This window comes from Musca autumnalis, unplaced genomic scaffold (genome assembly GCF_047663935.1).
Source record: "Musca autumnalis isolate F117 unplaced genomic scaffold, ASM4766393v1 scaffold_1, whole genome shotgun sequence".
Taxonomy (NCBI): Eukaryota; Metazoa; Arthropoda; class Insecta; order Diptera; family Muscidae; genus Musca; species Musca autumnalis.
This window is the reverse complement of record NW_027411644.1, coordinates 263846723-263869812: the sequence shown is the minus strand read 5'-3', so window position 1 is coordinate 263869812 and position 23090 is coordinate 263846723. Positions and strand designations below refer to the sequence as shown.

General features: G+C 32.8%; 1 protein-coding gene and 1 long non-coding RNA gene across 3 annotated transcripts in view; both read left to right on the top strand.

Annotated features, from left to right (window-relative positions):
• The window catches only part of LOC141389494 (headcase protein-like), a 518007-nt gene that overhangs the window by 152276 nt on the left and 342641 nt on the right, over positions 1 to 23090 (top strand). The gene's annotated exons all lie outside the window — the stretch shown is intronic.
• On the top strand, positions 7617 to 10150 carry LOC141389499 (uncharacterized). Its single transcript, XR_012409107.1, has 2 exons — positions 7617 to 9225; positions 9386 to 10150. It is a non-coding gene; the product is annotated as an uncharacterized lncRNA (long non-coding RNA).

Genomic DNA, 23090 nt, shown 5'->3' with positions numbered 1-23090 from the left:
TGTCCAAATTTTCAGCTTCAGACATGTCTCAGCGACTTTTTTCGGATTTTGTTGGTACATTTTGATCTCAGATATGCTGATCAAAATCTGTATAAGCAGGATTTTGTGATTTTATTTCTGCCTTCAGACATATTTGATGGAATTCTGAACAATGTGATTTAGGTAACGAGATGTTCCCAAAGTTGAAAACCGCAGAAATACATTTGAATTTTTAGGCACAGACATGCTTCAATTCTCTTCCCAGGCATCTTGCTGGTAATTTTGATCTAAGATATGTCTAATCGAAATCTGAACTTTTTGCCTTAAGGTGCGACTCTATAAATTCATTCCTCTGTTTTTGAGAAACATTTTCTAAAGGGCTGGAATTAGTTGTTAATGTTAACCACTTGGGCAGTAATTTCTGAGTTTATTTCTGCTCTCAGACATGTCTGATGAAATTCTGAATTATGTGATTTACGCAATGGTATGGCCCAACAGTTGAAAATTGTTTCTGAATAACTCTCTGCTAGAATTTATCTAAATTTTTAGGCTCGGACATGCCTCACTGACTTTTTTTAATTTTGTTGGCATATTTTGATCTAAGTCTGGTCGAAATTTGAATTTAAACTTTTTGACATAAGTGCAACCATATACATGTTTGTATAGCATGTAACTTCGTCCGTCTAATCTCTCCAAGTTCGACCTGAATTTTTCGGGTGGTGTTTTGAGATAATTGTTTATTTTCGAGGTATGTATATTTTATTAGAGAACTTCTGATCTGCACACTTTTACACGTCTGTATGTGTTCATCTATTAGTTCTGAAAGTTTTTTAGGTAGCTTGTTTGGTTTTTATACCCTCCACCATAGGATGGGGGTATATTAAGTTTGTCACTACGTTTGTAACTACTCGAAATAATCATTGTAGACCCCACAATTCTTGATCAGCGTGCAATTCTACATCGATATAGCCATGTCCGTCCGTCTGTCTGTCTGTCCGTCTGTGGAAATCACTCTAGCGTCCGAACGGATTGACGTAGGTTGATGAAATTTTGGGAAAATATGTTATATTTACGTAGGACTTTTGGTATTGAAAGCGGGCTATGTAAGTCCACGCTTTCGTATAGCCCCCATACAAAGTGACGCATCGTCGTTTTAAGGAATTTTTAAGATATTTGGCCCATTTACCACCGAATTGGTTGTAATTTGGTACTTTGTGTCTCCAGAGGCCAAAAAATATTCCTACCAAAGTTGGGTTATATAGGTCCAAGTTTTGGTATAGCCCCCATATAAGGCCCCATATAAAGTACGCGTCATTTTAATATATTTTGAATGTATTAGACCCATTTGACCACAGAATTGGTTGTAATTTGGTGTTTTGTGTCTTCTGAGGCCAGAAAACATTCCTACCAAAGTTGGGTTATATAGGTCCACGTTTTGGTATAGTCCCCACATAAGACCCCTTATAAAGTACGCGTCATTTTAATATATTTTGAATGTATTAGACCCATTTGACCAAAGAATCGGTTGTAACTTTGTATTTTGTGTTTCCAGAGGCTATAAAACATTTCTACCATAAAATGTTTATATAGGTCCACGTGTTGATATAGCCCCCATAATACAATATCTCCCGATTTTCGATATTTTGAAATTTGTAGGTATAGGTCCACGCCATCATATAGCCCCCATAGAACGGTACCTTCCGAATTTCGGTATTTTGAAGATTGTGGCCACATTAATCCACCGAAATGGCTGAAATTTGTGGTGGAGGGTATAAAAAGTTCGGCCCGACCGAACTTAACGCTTTTCTTAATTGTTATTTCTGGCACGAGACAAGTCTGAGGAAATTCTGGACAATGTGGTTTATGTAACAGAAGTTAAAAGCAGGAATTTGTTTAAATTTTTATTTTCATACTTTCCTGAATTCTGTGACCTAAATGTGACCTCTGTCCCCGGATTTTGGTGGTATCTCTTGATCTAAGATTTTTCTGATCGAAATCAGAGCTTTTAGCTTTAATTGTGACCTTCACTAGTATGTGAGGTAACTTCTTTCTTTAAGAAAAAAATGTGATTTTATTTCCACAATCTGATTTCTGTAATAGGGCAGCTCAAAAGTTAAAATTAGAAATTTATTTGAATGTTCAGGCATGGCATGTCTGCACAATTCTGTGATTTAAATGTGATCTCCTAGGGATTTTGTTGGTATATTTTTATCTCAGATATGTCTGATCGAAATCTTTTTGACTTAACTGCGTCCGTACACATGTGTGAAATGTAATTTCCCCCCTTAAGTTGGAAATTGTGATTTTATTTCTGTTTTAAAACACGTCTGGTGACATTTTCTGATCAATGTGATTTATTTGTTTGACTTTTAGCCTCTTTGATGCTATCTTCTGATCTCAGACATGTCTGATTGAATTCTGAACCATGTTTTATTGTTTATTCTTAAGGATAATCTTCTTAGATCAGTTTTGAATTAGATACCTGCGAATGATATCTGTAGCGCAATTTTTCTGAAAAAGTTGAAATACTTTCTTGGCTTAATTAATTATATATTACAAATATTTTGGAGTAGTAACTTTATTGTTGTATTTGGAACCGTTTTGACCCTGTGGGCTAGTTACTGTGTTTTTAATAAAATAAATTAAATATCTACCCTCGTTTAGCATATTTATTGAAATAACTCGGAATTTAATTTGACTGAAACGCCCTATTAAAATGATCGATCGATTTCACAGTGCCACATATTTAGAACATATTCTCCCACTGAACTTTAAACTTTCCCATCATCAAATATTTTAAACACAGCACACATGTTTGTTTTCCTTCCTTTACTTGCCTACAGTAAATAAATATTTCAGAATATGTTTCTGCAATTCATTAAAGAATAAAATAAAAACATCTCCCCATGTGTTGAATATCAAATAAAATATTTGCCATAAATTTCAAAAATGTCACTTCTTTTGCCACATGAAATTGTTCAGGTTTTTTTGGAGACCGCACAGTGGAACTATTATATCATAGAAATACAGTCGCAATACATTCGACTGTATTTCTATGATATAAAAGGGACATACAAATTACTATATTATAGAGAGATTTTTTGTCTGAGAATTTTTAAAAACAATTTCGTTATAGAGAAGTATTCGTTACACGCAAATTGATTCTAGAGAAGTTCGACTGTAATATCTTTAAAAATGTTTGTATTGTGTTGAGACCTGATTATGGACATGTACTAGGATTCTATAATGCTTTTTTTGGTTACCGACAAAAAATCGTAAATTTAAAATGCAAAATTTTTTATCTTACCGACAAATTTCGTTAATTACCGAAATTGTAAACCTTTTAATTTCACCGGTTTTTGTATTTTTGTATAAATGCGTTAGAGAATCACACTACAGATACTTACATTAACGGTAGAGTCGAACTTCTCTATAACGAACACCTCTGTAACGAATAATTCTCTATAACAAATCGTTTTATAAAACAAAAATATAAATTTTTAGACAAAATAGTGACTTAATAACGATTTTTCTCCATAACATACCTTGTAGGGAATTTCATCAATATTTCTGGTAAAGAACACTGTGCGTTACTTCACGAAAAAAATCTCTCTCCGACAACAAAAATTCGCATGGAAAAAATGTCAATTAATTATAAAAAAATCGTGCAGTAAAAAACAGAGTGAACTATGCGTGTGGGTATTTTTTCGTGTTGCTGCAGTTATTCGCTTAGAGCAATGGCCAGGAAAAAACGCATGCAAAGGGATTCGCATTTGTTTCCTTTTTTCTTTGGATGATATAAAATTTAGACATGAATATTTGCTATAAATTTTACAATGTGAACGCAAAAAAAACTCTGGAAGATGGGTCGTTTTAATGCAAAAAATACAATATCTAAAGATTTACAAGAAAAATTAAGGCAAGGTTTCTCTTTTTGCAAGCAGCAACAAATGGATGATGGGACAGCAGACAAAGCGAGCAATGGATGCGTGTGTGAGTTTTTTGTTTTTCTTTTGGTTGGCTTTAAAGATTTTTTATCACAGAAAGCCTATTTGTCAGCAGTCACTTTTTTTGTCAGTGCCAGCAATACAACTAAAGTCACCACTCCATGCATTGCCAAGAGAGTCATAACAAGTGAATGGTCGTGAATGCATGGCATCACTTTATTTGTATTTTTTTTCTATGCAAAATACAGTTGTCCGTATCTACTTAAGAAAAACAAAAACTTGAATACACATGCAACCGCAAGGAGTTTTAATTATTGCCTTATGTCTGTCTGTCCATTTAGCTATTCATTTTTGTAAACTCTGGTTTCTCAACTATGGGAACTTTGTGGCATTTTCATTAACACCACAAAGTTTGCGGCTGCTACATGTGGCAGATTATTCAAAATGTATATCTATTTTCCATAAATTTCAATTTCATTTTCAATTGTACGAGGAGTAAGTTATACACTTGCGCGTTGGTGATTCATTTGCCCATTTGTTTAATTATTTTACAACATATTTTATATTGTTGTTAGCAATTAGTAATGCTATTGGTGGTTAGGGTCATTTACATTAATTTATGAGCTGTTGGTAGAGGGAGAGACAGAGAGAGATTATTGTAGACTTTTTTATTTTATATTTATCACAACTGTTTATGTGTTTCATGATGTAATAATTTTGAAAATAAAAGAGGCTATTTTGTTTTGCATACTATTTCGTAAAATCATACAAAAAAGAACTAGATCTATTTGGGGGATATTTTTATAAGGCTATTCTGAATTATTCATTTTGAGGTATATTTTCTTACAGGAGTTCTGAATCAATTGCGAATGGTTTCTGAGAATCTGTTAGCAGGAAATAGTGAGTCTTGAACACATCAGCACCACCAAACTGTCGTAAAGCCATTAAATCTTCATCTTTGACACGACATGTATTTTTTCAACAGTTATGAACCTTATGCTATTCGATGTTTCTGAGTAATATTTTCTAACAAAAATCTGCGCCCTATTCCACGAAACAAGTTATCGCTTTTCACTTTGCACTTATCAAAAAGTAGCTATTTTGAAAAGTTATATTTTTTGGTTCCACAAAATTAATTTTCAGCTTCTCTTTGTACTTAGCAAATTTGAATATCACTGTTCTCTTTCGCAAAGTGGTTGTGCTCTCTTGCTTTATTTTTCCGCCATCTTGCTAAGTCTCTCCGGTCTTTTGCAAAGTATGGACGCTATTTGTTCCACAGAACATTTTATCATAGCTGTGTTCCTTTACTTACCTGAGGTTACCATTTTTAACCTGCAAAGCGTTCCTTAACCCCAAAAACAGGCTACCAGACAAATTTCTGCAGGTAAAAATGGTAGAACTCATTTTTCGTCTTTTGTTTGACGATTATTTCACAATGAAGAAAAAATGGACGAAAACAGAAGAAAAAGTCGAACGCTGACAAAACCAAATTAAAACATGTGAAATAAAAGAGGAAATTTGATTTTTATGTTTCTTTTTGACATTGCTACCAGATCTACCATTTTTCCGTTCCTTTACTTTTCTGGTAAAAATGTTCATGAGAGAGCAATTTTGACACTTTTCTCCTTTACCACTTTTTCCATTAAAAAGTAAAGGAACAAAGCATGTACTCGTATTTGCATTACTTTTCTACTTGACAATGATAAGTAAGACATGTAAAAATGGGACACGAGAACAAAAATGAAACGAAACTGGTGTTATTAAAAGTGAGTAATGAAAAAAATAAAATAAGAAAAAAAAAATAAAATTAAAATAAAATAGATAAAAATAAAAAAGAATAAAAATAAAATAAAAATAAAAATAAAAATAAAATAAAATAAAAATAAGCATAAAATAAAAATAAAATAACAATCAAATAAAAATAAAAATAAAAATAAAAATAAAATAAAAATAAAATAAAATAAAATAAAATAAAATAAAATAAAATAAAAATAAAAATAAAATAAAAATTAAATAAAAATAAAATAAAAATAAAATAAAAATAAAAATAAAAATAAAAATAAAAATAAAATAAATAAAATAAAATAAAATAAAATAAAATAAAATAAAAATAAAATAAAATAAAATAAAATAAAAATAAAAATAAAAATAAAAATAAAAATAAAAATAAAAATAAAAATAAAAATAAAAATAAAATAAAAAGAAAATGAAAATAAAATAAAATAAAATATAATATAAAATAAAAATAAAAAAATAAAATAAAATAAAAATAAAAAAAAATAAAATAAAAAAAATAAAATAAAAATAAAATAAAAGTAAAACTAAAATAAAAATAAAAAAATAAAATAAAAAAAATAAAATAAAAATAAAATAAAAGTAAAAATAAAATAAAAATAAAAGAAAATGAAAATAAAATTAAAATAAAATAAAATAAAAATAAAAGAAAATGAAAATAAAATAAAATAAAAATAAAATAAAAGTAAAAATAAGATAAAATAAAAATAAAAGAAAATGAAAATAAAATTAAAATAAAATAAAATAAAATTAAAATAAAAATATAAATATATATAAATAGCAATTAAAATAAAATAAAACAAAATGAAAATTAAATGAAAATAAAATAAATAATAATAAATAATAAATAAATAAATAATAAATCAAAATAAAATATAAAAAGTTAAACAAAATAAAAATAAAATAAATAAATGAAATAAAAAAAATTGAGATTTAGTTTAGTCTAAGTGATTTGTGGGATGGTTCGGAGGGTGTTGTTCGGTGGTTCGAATTTCGGATTGGGGTTGTTCGCAGGGCGGAAGTTCGGAATGGGGTTGTTCGCAGGGTGGGAGTTCTTTAGGGTGTGGTTCGCAGGGTGGAAGTTGGGAGAGGGAACTTCAGACAAACTTTAAACAAACTTATCAAAATTTGGTCTGCCAAAACAAAATGCAAAGTTTTCTGTGGATCGAAAGAGCTCAATTTTTTGCAAAATTCTAGCAAAATAGCCTTTGCAGTTACAGTTTTTCACTTAGCAGAAGAGGACGTTTGTGGAACAGAAATAAAAAAGAGAGCAAACATTTTTTGAAAACTTAGCAAACTCATTTTATCATTAACAACTTAGATATTTCGAGTACCATGAAAAGAGAAAAAATTGTCGAAGAAAATAGAAAAATATTGTCCAGTTGACAAAACCTATTTTGAGATTTAACAAAAACAATTGTTGAAATTGACAAAAACGATTGTTGGATTAACAATACTACATACGGAATCTAACAATATATTTACAATACATATTTTGCTCTTCGAACATATTTTTTCTCTGCGTGCAGCAACATCTTCCCAGAATTATATACCTCTTTGATCTAAGAGATATTATTTATCTTGAAATCTCAACTTTGTGAAGTGAGAGCGAAATCATTTTCCACCACACGTTTAAATTTCTACATAAGCCAAGCCGTATTTCCAAAGTGGACTCGATATTTTTTAGGTACATATTTTGTTTTGTCCAGCCGTTCCGAACCATGTTCAATACGTGCTATTTCATAAACATTTTCATACAATAGTTCTACACCTTTTTCAGATGTAATTCGAAATATTTTAGTTTTAATTCGCAACTTTTCATTTGTAATTCGAATTATTTAATTTGTAATTCGAATTATTCCATTTGTAATTCTAATTATTCCATTTGTAATTCGAATTATTCCATTTGTAATTCGAATTATTCCATTCTTAATTCGAATTATTCCGTTTTTTAATTCGGAGAATTTTATTTGAAATTACAAACAAAATGATTCGAATTATAAATGGAATAATTCGATCTTCAAATAAAAAATTTACAGATTGAAATTACTGACTGAAATCTGACATTTTTTGATTTAAGTCTGACGAACATTCAGTCATCTTTTCAGGTCTGTATAATAAAAAATATATCAATTCTTGGGAGCAATATTCCAAGCTCAAAGAATTTCTTTGTACTTTTGGGTTCACACATGTATAATGTATTTTTTAGCTATGTGATTAAATAGTTTATCAGACATTTCTGAACGAAATCTGAAAATAAAATAATTTCTTTCGTACCTCTCTCTGAACGCTTGGTAATCTACAGATTTCCATTGCGTTCATTTTGTACAACATTATCATTGTGAAAACTGCTCCAAAAAATACATTGTAGATTTCCGGAAACATTTTTTACATTTGGTGGAACAAGCTCAAGCTCCTTCCAAATGTCTGTTTCAAATTGTACATTTCATTTTAAAACAAAGAAAAATGCACAATCCATGTAATAGTCTAATTTGGAGAAAAAGGGTGTTGGGTGGGCACACCTTAATTCAGCTAACATTTTAAAACTAAAACCAAAATAGGAGCCATGAAGAAGGTAGTAAACCTAACCACACACCATTAAATTAAACAAAAAAAAATGGCATTACAATTTCATTCCTTTTAGGGGAATTCCTTTCATATGAAAGTTAAACGAATAATTTGGCTTTACACTGCTGCTGGTTTATAGAGTCGTTAATGTCATAGTTTAGTTAACAAAATATTAAGTGAATTTATGGCAATTACACGTCATGAACTTTGCCATTAGTGGTGGTGACGTGGGGTGTATGTTGGCGACTACACAATTTCAATTGAATTTTGGTGGAAAAATTAAATTTGATTTTAGGTTTTATGGTGAGGATGAGAATGCCGCCGCCTCATGGCAATGAACTGAACTGAGGGAAAACTTTTAGCAAACAATTCACCTTATTTCGTTGTTGTTATAATTGAATTGACTGGTTGCTTGCTTTGATATTTGGGGGATACCATTTGACCATATTCAACATCTGTTGTATGGCGTGGTAGTATTTTTTTATTTTGTTGGTGCCATTTGATATTTCGATTTTATTTTATTTTTGTTGCCATCACAAATCGGATTTTCAAAATGTTCATTGAACTTTCTCTGGGGGATTTTAGTTTTTTTTCCTTCTCTCTGGTACTTAGTGGAGACAAATGGAAAATCAAAAGCAATTTCAGCAAACGACATTAGAGAGTCATGTCTACTAAAGTCATTTTTGATGAAATATGTTTTATATTTGTTTTAAAGTATCATCGAACATACACACACACAGACTGTGACAAATGTAATTTTGGGAGAAAAGCAGACATATGGTACAAAAAATGGATTTTAAAATCAGAATAAATGGGAGAATATAAGAACTAGTTTGGAGGCATTGGAGTCAGTCATCGATAACCTGTTGGTTATAAAATGAAATGGTTTTGAAAATTATGGAAAGCAAGTTACATAAATCGACACCTCCAAATAATAGTATGCTAAGTCTAAAAAGTGAGTTTTGCAGGAGAAGCTCTCAAAGTTTGGAAATTTGTTTGAACTTCAGTACTATGCTAACTTCTGTTCGGATTGACCGATCATTACCAAAATTAGACAGAATTTATGTTAAAGGACGTTCGACACCTCCAAATAATAGTTTGCAAATTCTGAAAAGCGAGTTTTGTAGGACAAAAAAAAAAAATTTTTGTTATGTAATTTTCCTGTACATGTTCCGGTGCAGTCGAAAAGACTTGTATGGGTAAAAGTTCTGATAGAGGATATGACGATCCGCACTTTCTAAAACGTCGCACGTAATCATTATTGCTCTACAATCCTCTAGATTGTTATTGTTTGGGATAATTTAACAGTTCTTGAGGCTTCAGGGATTAATATGTGCATAAACATAATTTCCCTTTTTCCCATGTTCTTTTTTCTATCAAAATAAAAAAAAGGTTGCTCTTTGTGCTTAAAATTATCAATTATCTCCCTGCACTATCATTAACTACTTCAAAACTGTAACAACAGTAACACCTAAAAAAATCACTTAAAATCTTCAAAAAATAATGTGTTGAAGCATTTAATGAGGTTTAATGCTAATTAGCAAGGAAATGAGTCGAGTGGAAGAAATCTGAAACCTAAACCAACTGAGAAAGTGGTATTATTGCAAAGTAGCAACATCAGCAGTAGACTGATTGACTGACTTAGTGGTGGCTACTTAGATCTCAGCCATTCACAGCAGGAGGGTAAAATGGAAATACTCGAAATGAAAAACAAACAAGGTAACAAATCTACCTACGATAGCAGCAAAGGTGTTGCCAGACAGTCAATACACAATTTGACATTTTTTTCACATTTCTACCACCGACCACCACCGCTGTTGCTCTGATGGCAGTAGCACATGAGGCCATAATTAGATGCAAAACAATACTATTTTTGCTGTTGTTGTTTTCTCTGTAATGAAAGCGAGAACAAAACTCGATAGTAAGAAAAAAAAAATACAAAGGAATTAAAGTGGAAAAAATGCAAATTTTATTTTCAATTAAAATGCAATTTTGTCAATGTTGTTATTGTTTCTAGTCGTTATGGTTGACACCGCCATCGTCATACAGTCACTTTGATATTGTTTTGATGTCGAGCATAACAAGTTCAAAAAAACACAATGAAAATATATAGAATAATGGTTTGGGAATTTGTGGGAAAATCAATTTAATAAGGAAGGGAAAAGTGAAAATGAGAAGATTTCGTGTTTTAAATATCTCATCAGCTTTCCTAAGAAGTTTAGCAAATCTTGCAACTAGTATCCCTGTGACACTAATATAGAGGTAAATACGATCAAAGAACTCTAGAAAAAGAATTTCGAGAAAACGGCGTTTAAAAATTCTGTCTTACGTACCAATTTTCAGCCAACTTTTGTCCTACCGACTCGAGTTTTTTTGCAAGATATTCTATTCTATCTGTACTGTAAAATAAGCCAATATTTTTTTTTATTTTATGAGTGGCCATAACACCTTAGTGACGTCACTATTAATTCATTCATTCATTTGTTTACAATAATATCAATTACAATTTGTTTATATTTTGTTAAATATTGTTTTTAATTCAAACAATTAGCAACAAAAACTGGTTTCTAATTGCTGTACAGTCAGAGACAACAGGCACAAGCTCTATTTGGCCAATATATCATTTAAAAAAAAACGCGATCAACAACAACAGCAGCGATTACTGCATATCAAATCAATGTCATCCATTTATGGGCAAATGTTTTTGACATATAAACTCAAGATTTAGGTGTAGATCGTTTAAACAAACTCAAAACAATAGAAAATCATTAATAAATACAAAATATAAATCACAATTACGTCTTGTCATTTTCAAAATTATTTAAAATATCAATTAATTCACCAACAAGAAAAAAAGGTTCGGTTGCAAAAATATTAATTAATAGTTGAACGCTAGTGACTTGAACTGCATTACGGCGGGGTAGAATACATTTAATTGGATTTTCGGGTCAGAATGTTTTTGACACTGTTTTTCCCGCTTTAAACTGATATAAGATTTTTAAATTGACAGGTATACTCAATTAACTCCAGTAGATCTGTGGTTATATTACATCGAAATAGACACATTCCTAAATCTGGAGATAGACGAAGAGACAGATTAAGCAGAAAGAAGAACAGACAAACTATAAAATACTGTTACAATAACACACGCAAAACACCGACCGTGCTATCGCCCGTAGAGGCTATCACAATTGGCCACAGAGAACTTGTGTCTTAACACCTAAAGACTTCTTCCTTTGGGCCACGTGAAATATAATGTCTTTGCCAACAGCCCAGCGTCGATTCAAAATCTCAAAAGAGAGAATTCGTAAGGCTATCGAGGACATAGGACAGCTACTCTGCGATTTGGTCGTGCAAAAGGTCAGGAAAAGGACTTCTTCGGTTCCCTGTTTTACTTTGTCTTCGTGTCATTGTTCCGCAGCGATAACAGGTCGATATTCCAAAGAGACATTGGATCGGTATTTCACAAGGACTTTGGTTCGCTATAGAGCATAGAAGAGACTTGATTTGCCGAGTCGTCTATGCTGGAGACACCGATGAAACGTCTACATTTGAACACGTTCCCCGCAATATTACGACCTCCACCTAGTTAAACTTCCATTTATTTTACTTGTCGGCTGACCGTCGATATTGCAAGTTCCGATTGTCGACAAATGCGCCGTCAGTACAGGTTACCACAAATATGTTGTACAATTACACTGTGCAACATTTTTAAGGTGATCTTGTGCAAACAATTCGAACTCAGGATTTTTTGAAAGTACAGACCCAAACGACAAGAAACCCTAGTTTGGTTTTGTTGTGTCAGATCCAGCTCGGATTTTATGGCCCCATCTAAACATGGTTAAATATTGAGTTTTTAAAGAAATTCGGGGCTATATCTCTGAAACCAATGCGAATCTTCTTCTGACCTCTGAAGCAAATTTGTAGATAAGAACAAGAATAAAATATTTGGAGAAATAATAAACTCGAAAAACTACATTTATTGCCTCAAATTTTAAAATATATGCAAAAAATACACAATTTTTATACATTTCGCACCGTATCTCCAAAACCGTTAATTTTGTCTGAATATTTTCTTTTGGAAAAATATTCCCTGGATTGTAATACACAACTCTTCAGAACATGTCATTGTTGTAAAATGCCTCTATGCCTTTGTTTTCAGTAAATTTTTCAATGACGATTTAATAAAATGTCAATAATGTAGTGAAATCCGAAATGCGAGAATAAACTGTTGATGTGAACTGTGTTTGAAATACGTGTTGTAAAGGATAGTTTAGCCGATACTGACCAGAATTTCAATGATTATGTAAATTTTTCTATATTTTGATGCCCTAGATGGAGTTTTTCTTATGTGGTTTTCTCAAAAGATAAGTTCTACTAGTTTATGGCTACAATATTGCTAAAGACAGCAAGGCCAAATTCCTATTCGTTTCTGAGATAAAGGCCTGATAAATGCAAAAAAGTGTAGATTTAGGCCGGTTTAGATGAGGCCATAAAATCCGAACTGGATCTGACCCTACTAGGGTTTTTTAGTCTAAATATGTACTTTCAAAAAATGCATACGAGAAGTTGTTTACATTTTCAGTGTTGCATAGTGTTATCCATAATTGTTCAGCTTACTGGTAATGCTGAAGGTGGCTTGTTTACATAACTTTGTTGTGGGTTATTTGGCTCCCAAATTCTGCTAAGATTGTTCCTATTTTCTTTTCTTCTACGTGAACCGTAGTAAATTATGTGACTCATCGAATGACGGTTAAGAACCCAAAATATGTTAAGACCAATCTGTTTCAGAGGATTTAGTTCGATGCGTACATCTGTATATCGAGATCGGTATTGTGTATACAACATTTGATATTTTACAAATATACCCTTTACGTTTGACACGAGCTATTGCAAATTAAAGTTTTTCATTATACCCTCAGCCTTTAGGCTAAGGAGGGTATATACACTTTGATACGATGAAAATGTGCCTCATCGAAATAATGGTTTTAGACCCCAAGTATGTTTGGACGAAATGTGTTTCAGACAATTTGGAGTCGATCTAGCCATGTCCGTCCGTCTGTCTGTCTGTCTGTCCTGCTGGCTGGAGCGCACGATAACTCTGGAACGGATGAACCGATTCGGTTTAAATTTTGGCTTTCGTAATATTTTGCCCAAACTTAGTTTAAGTTCGAAGATGGGCTATATCGGTCCACTCCTTCCGGTACCTCCCCCACAAAAGTTCGAAAATGTTCGGAAAATTTGTGCGCACGATAACTCTTGAAGGGGGTAACCGATTTGGTTCATACTTTGCCCATCGTAAAGTATGTACCAGACTTAGATGAGGTTCCAATATGGACTCAATAGGTCAACTCCTTCGGGCACCTCCCACACAAAATTTCAGATAAGTTCAGTTTAGGAGCTGCTCTCGAATCGCTTTGATTTTTGTTTTATCAACTTGTATTCACTGTCCCCCATACGAAGGTACAAGTTTTATCAGGGGCAAGTCCAAACTTCCTGAGAAAATAGCCTGAAAGTTTCACAAAACCCCTATGACACCGTGTGAGGTGGTTGGAGCGCAAGATAACTCTCCAACGGATCTGCTGATTGGGTTCAAAATTTGGCCTTTGTAATATTTTGTCCAAACATATTTTAAATTCGAACATAAGCCATATCGGTCCACTCCTTCAGGTACCTCCCCCACAAAATTTCAAAAATGTTCGGAAAAATTGTTCGTACGGTAACTTTTGAAAGGAGTGACCGAATTGGTCCATACTTTACATATCTTAAAATATCTACCAGATATAGATCAGGTTCAAATATGGACTATATTTGTCCACTTCATCCAGTACCTCCCAAACAAAATTTCGGATAAGTTCACTTTAAGACCTGCTATCGAATCACTTTGATTTTTGTTGAAGCAACTTGCATTCGCTGCCTCAATTATGATGGTAAAAGTTTTTTCAGGGGCAAAACCACAATTCTTAAGCAGACAGCCCGAAGGGAGTAAAACCCCCCTATGGCACCATATGGAGATCGAGTTCCATAATAGTCAATGCCGATCCTTTCCTTTAAGTAATTCCCCCGCAATACTTCTGCTCTTTAATCTAATCAACATTTTTGTCGGTTCATACGTTCAAAATTGTTTCAATATACACAGGCTGAGGGTATATCTCTGTCGGCCAATCCGACTGATACTTTTTTTACTTGTTGTATGTTTGTTTTGTTTTAGTTGAAGGTTCAACATATGATTGTTTAAGTCTGGAGTTTCCCCCATTGGCTTAACTTGTTTACAAAACGCACTGACAGCTTGCAAAATTTACTGATCGCTACCAATATCATGATTTCATCCCGGCGAAGGGAATTATCAATTGGCTTTTCAGTTTTTGAAATTATGATTTTTTAGTGAAAACCTGAACTCTTTAAGCATCGAGTATTCTCATGTTAATGAGAATGATGCTCACTTTTCGGCTTTCCCAAAAAAATACCAGAACAAAAATTTCATTAATTTTAACTCATTAAATGTGTTTTCATACATGCAATGAACAACATTATAAGCTGACGTAATTCCTTACATGAATGAACATTTTTACATAATTTTTTTCATAGCAATAATGATGGGATTTCATGCCATTAATAAACATATTCATTAATTTTAAGTTAACGAAAATCAATGAATAAACATTAAGACCAATTCTGTTTAGAGAATATAAAGTTGGGGTCGTTCCTGGAGTCCGTCTGTCTAGTTTGTGCACACGATAACTCCGAGATTTCCAATAAACAACATTTTTTTTAAATTTTGCCTGTTAGGACGAAGATCATTTTGTAATGATTTTTATTAGTTTTCTCGTTTAGAGTTAATCTTGATGATCGAAATTTTTTGCAAGTGAAAAAGGAAAGCCCAGGACTCGTACCAACACAGTCACCAAATTATGTGACCGGTTTCGCTGTTAGTTGGGCAGCTCTTCAGACATATCGACTGTGGAATAGCTTCGCTGTCCTAGAACTTTTTGTTTTTTCAAATGCACTTTCGTTTGTCGTGATTTATTCCAAATCGAAGTATTTCATTTTATGAATGAAATTTTTTCATAGAATCGATAAACCTACTTCATTCCATTTATGAACATATTAATTAATTGTACGTTAATGAAACTGAATGAAAATGTTGTTACGCACGCAATGAAGCCTGTATTGGACTCAACATTATAAATTAACGTTTTTTCATTCACGAACGAAATGGTTTCATAGCATCAATGAAATGTTTTTATTCCGTTAATAAACATGTTCGTTAATTTTACGTTAATGAAACTCAATGAAACCTCTTTCATATATCTAAAGAATCCTTATGAACTCAAATCCGTGACACATTTCTTGGTATCAACTTAAGATTTCATTCCGGCTATAAAGTCTTTCTCTCAGTGCAGTCCCTCTTACGTCGTTATGGAGCTAAGCTCTTCTCTCAATATACTAATTTCATCAAACACTTAATAATCACTATTTAATCAAACATTACGTCAATTTAAATTTCCATGATTATAAATCGATACAATTAAAAAATAAAGCCAACGGCGAAAATTGTTGCATTAGAAGTCCATAAATAATGTTAGGCCTACAGTCATCGCAACACTACATGAATGACTAAGATGTAAAGCATAACACAAGAGAGATAAAAAATAACTTGTGACCACAATTAATTAAATAGCAACAAATTTAACAAAATGAAACCGATTTAAGGCAACGATAAAAAATCCATAGACAATTTTACGAAAAACGGCTTATGTAAGTAAGCACAAAAAAAAAAAAAACACGCAACTGCCTCTTGTTCCTCAAATACGTATATACATTAGGGTTATGACGTTTTTATAACCTCATATCCCTGTATGATATTTTGATGAGTTTTACCTAAGATTACATAAAATCTTAATTATAAAGTGATTCTATAAAAAAGTCTCCGGACAAAAAGCTTTTAAAGTTTTTATTTTTCAGAAGTCTCTGTACGCCGATATGTAACTGAAAACTAGGCATAGGGCCGCAACATAACCAAAATGACATAATTGTTTGTTTCTCAATAATTTTATCATCGTATTATAACACATATATTATTATATTTAATATTATATATAACTTTATTTCATATATCATACAAATTAAAAGTGGTTAGTGAGGGACCTTTTTTAATATTTAAATGGAATAAAATTTATTTTAGCCATTAATAGGCAAAAGGTCATCCATTCGTGCAACAGGAAAAAAAAATATTTTGAGAATTTTTTCTTTTCATTTCATAGCATTTAAAAAAAAGAATAAATAAATAAATAAATAAATAAATAAATAAAATAAAATAAAATAAAATAAAATAAAATAAAATAAAATAAAATAAAATAAAATAAAATAAAATAAAATAAAATAAAATAAAATAAAATAAAATAAAATAAAATAAAATAAAATAAAATAAAATAAAATAAAATAAAATAAAATAAAATAAAATAAAATAAAATAAAATAAAATAAAATAAAATAAAATAAAATAAAATAAAATAAAATAAAATAAAATAAAATAAAATAAAATAAAATAAAATAAAATAAAATAAAATAAAATAAAATAAAATAAAATAAAATAAAATAAAATAAAATAAAATAAAATAAAATAAAATAAAATAAAATAAAATAAAATAAAATAAAATAAAATAAAATAAAATAAAATAAAATAAAATAAAATAAAATAAAATAAAATAAAATAAAATAAAATAAAATAAAATAAAATAAAATAAAATAAAATAAAATAAATAAATAAATTTTTGAAGTGGTTTGTGCGGAACCTTTTTATACCCTCCACCCTCCCCAGAATTTTGTCGGTATCGGTCCACGCCTTAATATAGCCCCATAGAACGGTACCACCCGATTTTCGGTATTTTAAAGGTTTTAGCTTCATTATCACACCGAAATGGCTGAAGTTTGGTACTTAGTCTTTGTTGGAGGTATAAAACTTTCCCCCAGAATTTTGTCGGTATCGGTCCACACCTTCATATAGCCCCCATAGAACGGTACCTTCCGATTTTCGGTATTTTGAAGGTTGTGGCCTCAATATTCCACCGAAATGGCTGAAATTTGGTATTTAGTCTTTGTTCGTGGTATAAAACTTCCCTCCTCTAAATTTGTCGGTGTAGGTCCACGCCTTCATATAGCCCCATAGAACTGTACCTCCCGATTTTCGGTATTTTGAAGGTTGTGACTTTAATATTCCACCAAAATGGCTGCAGTCTTCGTTGGTGATATAAAACTGTTACCCGGAAATTTGTCTGTTCAGGTCTACGCCTTCATATTGCCTCCATTTCCGACTAAAATTCGTCAGTATATGTAGGTCCACGTTTCGATATAGCCCCTTTAGAACGGTACCTCCCGATTTTCGTAATACTGATGGTTGTGGCGTCAATATCCCACCGTAATTGCTGAAATTCGGTATTTAGTCTTCCAAGGGGTTATAAAATATGTATTCCAGAAGAGTACTATCAGTATATATCCACGTCTTCCTATATCCCCATAGAAGAGTAAATCTTGATTTTCCTTATTTTTTAAATTTTAGCTACATTCTCTTACTGAAATACTGAAATATAGGAAATTTGAAATTAAGTCTTCTTCATACACGAAAGAAACTAATTATTCCATTTTACTTTAATACAATTCGTGGTGGAGGGTATAACAAGTTCGGCCCGGCCGAACTTAACGCCGTTCTTACTTGTTTTATAATAAAATGGAATAAATGTTAATTCAGACATTGTCACTATAAGAAATCATTTTTGAGAAAAAATGTCAAAATGTCATAACCCTAATATACACAAATTTTCATAAGAAGAATAGGGACTTCTTCAAATCAATGCTTTTTTTGCATACACATGCAAATATAGTTTTAAAAACAATGCCCATAATATTTATTTATGGAACTCAGCGGATGAGAGTTTTAGGATTAGGAAAATGGATAATAGTTGTAATTATACCCTCAGCCTTTAGGCTATGAAGGGTATATACACTTTCATACGGGCAAAATGTGCCTCATCGAAATAATGGTTTTAGACCCCAAGTATGTTTGGACGAAATGTGTTTCAGACAATTTGGAGTCGATTGAGCAATGTCCGTCCGTCTGTCTGTCTGGCTGGCTGGAGCGCACGATAACTCTCGAAGGAATGAACCGATTCGGTTCAAATTTTGGCTTTCGTAATATGTTGTCCAAACTTAGTTTAAGTTCGAAGATGAGCTATATCGGTCCACTCCTTCCGGTACCTCCCCCACAAAAGTTCGAAAATGTTCGGAAAATTTGTACGCACGATAACTCTTGAAGGGTGTAACCGATTTGGTTCATACTTTGCCCATCGTGGAGCGTGTACCAGACTTAGATTAGGTTTTAATATGGACTCAATCGGTCCACTCTGTCGGGTACCTCCCACACAAAATTTTGGAAAAGTTCAGTTTAGGAACATCTCTCGAATCGCTTTGAGTTTTGCTTTAGCAACTTGTATTCACTGCCCTCCATACGACGGTATAAGTTTCATCAGGGGCAAGTCCATACTTCCTGAGAAAATAGACTGAAAGTTGCAAAAAAAACCCCTATGACACCGTGTGAGGAGGTTGGAGGGCAAAATAACTCTCGAACAGGTCTGCCGATTCGGTCCAAAGTTTGGCCTTAGTAATATTTTGTTCAAACATAGTTTAAGTTCGAAGATAAGCCATATCGGTCCACTCCTTCAGGTACCTCCCCCACAAAAGTTCAAAAATGTTCGGAAAAATTGTGCGTACGATAACTCTTGATGAGAGTGGCCGAATTGGTCCATACTTTACACATCCTAATATATCTACCAGATATAGATCAGGTTCAAATATGGACTATATTTGTCCACTCCATCCGGTACCTCCCACTCAAAATTTCGGATACATGTTCTCTTTAAGACATGCTTTCGAATCACTTTGATTTTTGTTGAAGCAACTTGCATTCGCTGCCTCAATTGCGATGGTAAAAGTTGTTTCAGGGGCAAGTTCATACTTCTTGAGCAAACATCCCTGAAGTTCTAAAAAACCCCTATGGTACCATATGTAGTGGCTGGAGATCCATTCTTTTTAGTATCTCCTCCGCAAAACTTTTGATATTAAATCCTATTCAACATTTTTGTCAGATCAAACGCCCAAAATTTTTAAAACTCCCTAAATACATGCGTTTTTTGGAAAAAAAAAATTGTTTCAATATACACAGGCTGAGGGTATATCTCTGTCGGCAAAGCCGACTGATACTTTTTCACTTGTTTTTAATTATTTTTATTTTTTGTTGTGTTTTCACTGTACCTATTCTTTTCCATCTACCCTAAATTTATCCCAACATCTCCTTCTCGTTTAAAATCAATTAATGCATAGTTTAAAATTACAAAATATTAGTTTTAAATGGCATAAACATGATTTCTATCATAGGAAATTTTAAGAAAAATTATTGTAAATATTTCATGTTTGCAAACAGCAATTGGCTGTGTATTGGTTGTCGTGGTGGGGAGTTTGTCCAAGCCGGTCGCTGTTACAAACAATTTTAGGCTTTAACAAAATAAAAGTTTACCATTAGAAATAAAGACAACAAACACAAGAAGAAAGGGAGGAGTAGACCTGCTGCAGCCCACTTACCACTTAAGGAGTTTTGGTGGCATTTATTGTGGACACCACCAACCAACTAACTAGATTTTGTTTAACAGATATACTATATTTTTTTTTTTTTATTTTAGTGTGACCAGTTTATTTGCTGCCATTTAGCTGTTCAAAAGAAGTGAGTGTAACTCTGGTGGTGCGTTTAGTTTATTTTTCTTGGGACTTGGTCAGTTATAAATTACATTAAAATCACGATAAAAATATCAAATAACTTTACACAATTTCACGGGCCATCGCCTGTTTACATTAGGACGTTTATGGATGTGGATGTGCTGCGGTAAGAGAAGGGGGGCATACTTTTGTGGAAAAATAGGTTGCGCACTCGTAAATGAAAATTTCGTTGGTACGATAAGAAAAATCTTTTGCAACTAGGCGGTGGCATGCTGGCAGCAGTAACAGCACGTTTTGACTTCATTGAATTAAGGTGGAAAAAGTTATTGCTACTTTGGCAGTTATAACTTGTTGTGGCTGTGTTGTTTTCTCACTGTCTTCACTTTTAATGATGAAAGGGAGTGGTTGTTGCCATGCGCTCGGTACAATGGGTTAATAAATTTGTTCAAAAGTTCAATGAACTTTGTTGGATTAAGACAAAGTATAGTGTATTGTCAAATCAATGTTATGATGGCAATTTTAAAACGGGGCTTAAGTGCAAAAGTGTAATTTAACAGTGGAATGTAATTACAAGCTAAGAAACTTAGGCTTTGCCGACTAAATTCCCTTTGCTAAATTCCCTTACGGCTCAATAGCTTTCAAGTATCGTAGAGGCAGCTTTACGAAGAGATCGGAATTTGTTAAATTTCAAAGAGAGACCTAGGCTTATTCTGCACGTTAAGCATTTAGTAGGAAAAGGACGAATGACCGACCCCAAAATATATATATTGAGACCAATCCGTTTTAGATAATATGGAGTGGAAGCCGTTCGTACACGCAGAAAAATATATGTTAGAAATATGTTTGGATCCAAACAAATATTTGTATGGGACTGGTTGCAAACAAATATATGTTTGTTTTCTTAAAAATGTTGAATCAATTATAAATTGTTTTATGAAAGGGAAAATGTCTACGAAATTAAATTTATTTTGTAACTTTCTTATAGATTTGAAACGAAAATCATATTACAAAAAATAAATAAATATATAAATAAATTTTAAAAACGGACTTTACTCTCTCCCATTTTTAGTTATGTCCACGAGGGGCGGTCGGACATAGCTCCCAAAAATGTTGGGATATATGTCCGCAAACCAAGGCGGACATAACTCCCAAAATCGTTTTGGGAGTTATGTCACGGCACCACATATTTATTACTTTTACGTTAATAAAATTGAATGGAAATGTTGTCATACATGCAGCCTAATTTGACTCAAAATTCATGCATAAAATATTTTTTTTCACTTGCAAAAGATCGTTGGTCATTAAGCTCGACTCGAACGGGAAAATAATTAAAATTAATATTAAAATGATATTCGCACTAATAGACAATATTTTTAAATAAATATAAATTAGCGTGTGCCTGGCTGGGGTTTGAACGCACGTACTTGAAAAATATATGAAAAATGTGTTATCGCGGCGTGTTAGCGTTCAGAGTCAAACTCATAACTTCCGAAGGCTCCGCTAAAAGTGTTTGTCGTTGAAACCATACAGGTTGAATGAGAAAGAAGTGCACCACTGTAAAAACAACTTTGAGAAATTAACAACAACAACAATTTGAGAAATGAAAAGTTCTATGTCAGAGAAGCTACTTTACCGCCGATATGTCTGATGAGCTGCTACCAACAGCACAACCGGTCACATAATGGTGGTTTTGTGCATTCGTATCTTCCGCTTTCCTTTTTCACTTGCAAAATATCTTCGGTCATTAAGCTCGACTCCAACGAGAAATTAATTAAGATTAATATTAAAATGATCTTTGCCCAAATACACTGAAAGAAAAAATGTGCCATTGATTTTGAACCAATGTAGAGTTTCCTTGAATAAATGAATACTTACTTAGCTGACCCATTACAGAACATTTGTTCCATAGACCGAACTAAGAAAAGATATCTAATTTTCTCTGTTTCGTGCTTCGCTTTTTGGAATACCGCGCCTTGTCATCTCACTATCCACTTGTTTGCGCCATCTATTCTTTGGCCTGCCTATTCTGCGTGCACCGCCATGTGGCTCGAATTTATACGCCTTTTTAGCGGGTTCATCGTCGCTCATTCTTATTATATGGCCTAGGCAACGCAATCGCTGCATCTCGATACTTTTAACTATATTGATGTCGTTGTGTAGCAGATACAGCTCGTGGTTCATACGAAGTCGATATTCACCGTCAACGCAGATCGCTCCGTAGATCTTTCAAAGAATTTTTCTCTCAAACACGCCAAGCACTGCCTTATCTGCTTGCGCAAGTACCCAGGCTTCGGAACCATACATCAGCACGGGTAGTATCAGTGTTTTGTAAAGCGTTATTTTTGTTTGAAGAGTAGTGGCTTTGTTTTTAAAGTGCTTACTTAAGCCAAAGTAGCATCTGTTGGCCAATAGAATTCTTCTTTTTATGTCACAACTGATGTCGTTTGTTGTGTTTACGGCGGTGCCGAGGTATACGAAGTCTTTTACTACCTCAAAATTATAAGAACCAACTTCAACATTTGGTCCGATCTCAATGGACGCATTGCGCGCCGACACCATCAGCTTGGTCTTCTCGCCGTTTACCGCCAGACCCACTTTAGCAGATTCTCCTTCGACCTTCATAAAGGTATCGGTTACTTCTTTTACTGATCGTCCCATGATGTCTATATCATCAGCATAAGCAAGTAACATGTTGCTATTGGTGTAAATTGTGCCACTTCTTTTGACGTTTGCCTCTCGTATAACCTTTTCTAGCAGGATGTTGAAAAGGTCACACGAAAGGCTGTCTCCTTGCCTAAAACCTCTTTTGGTACAAAACTCTTCGGAGAGGTTCTTTCCTATTTTAACTGAAGATCTAGTGTCAGTTAGAGTCATTTTACAAAGCCGAATGAGCTTTGCGGGGATACCAAATTCAGACATTGCTTGGAATACCTTTGAACGTAGCGGGCTGTCGAAGGCTGCTTTATAATCGACAAAAAGGTCGTAGGTGCCGATCTGCATCTCTTGGATCTTCTCCAGGATTTGGCGCGGGGTAAAT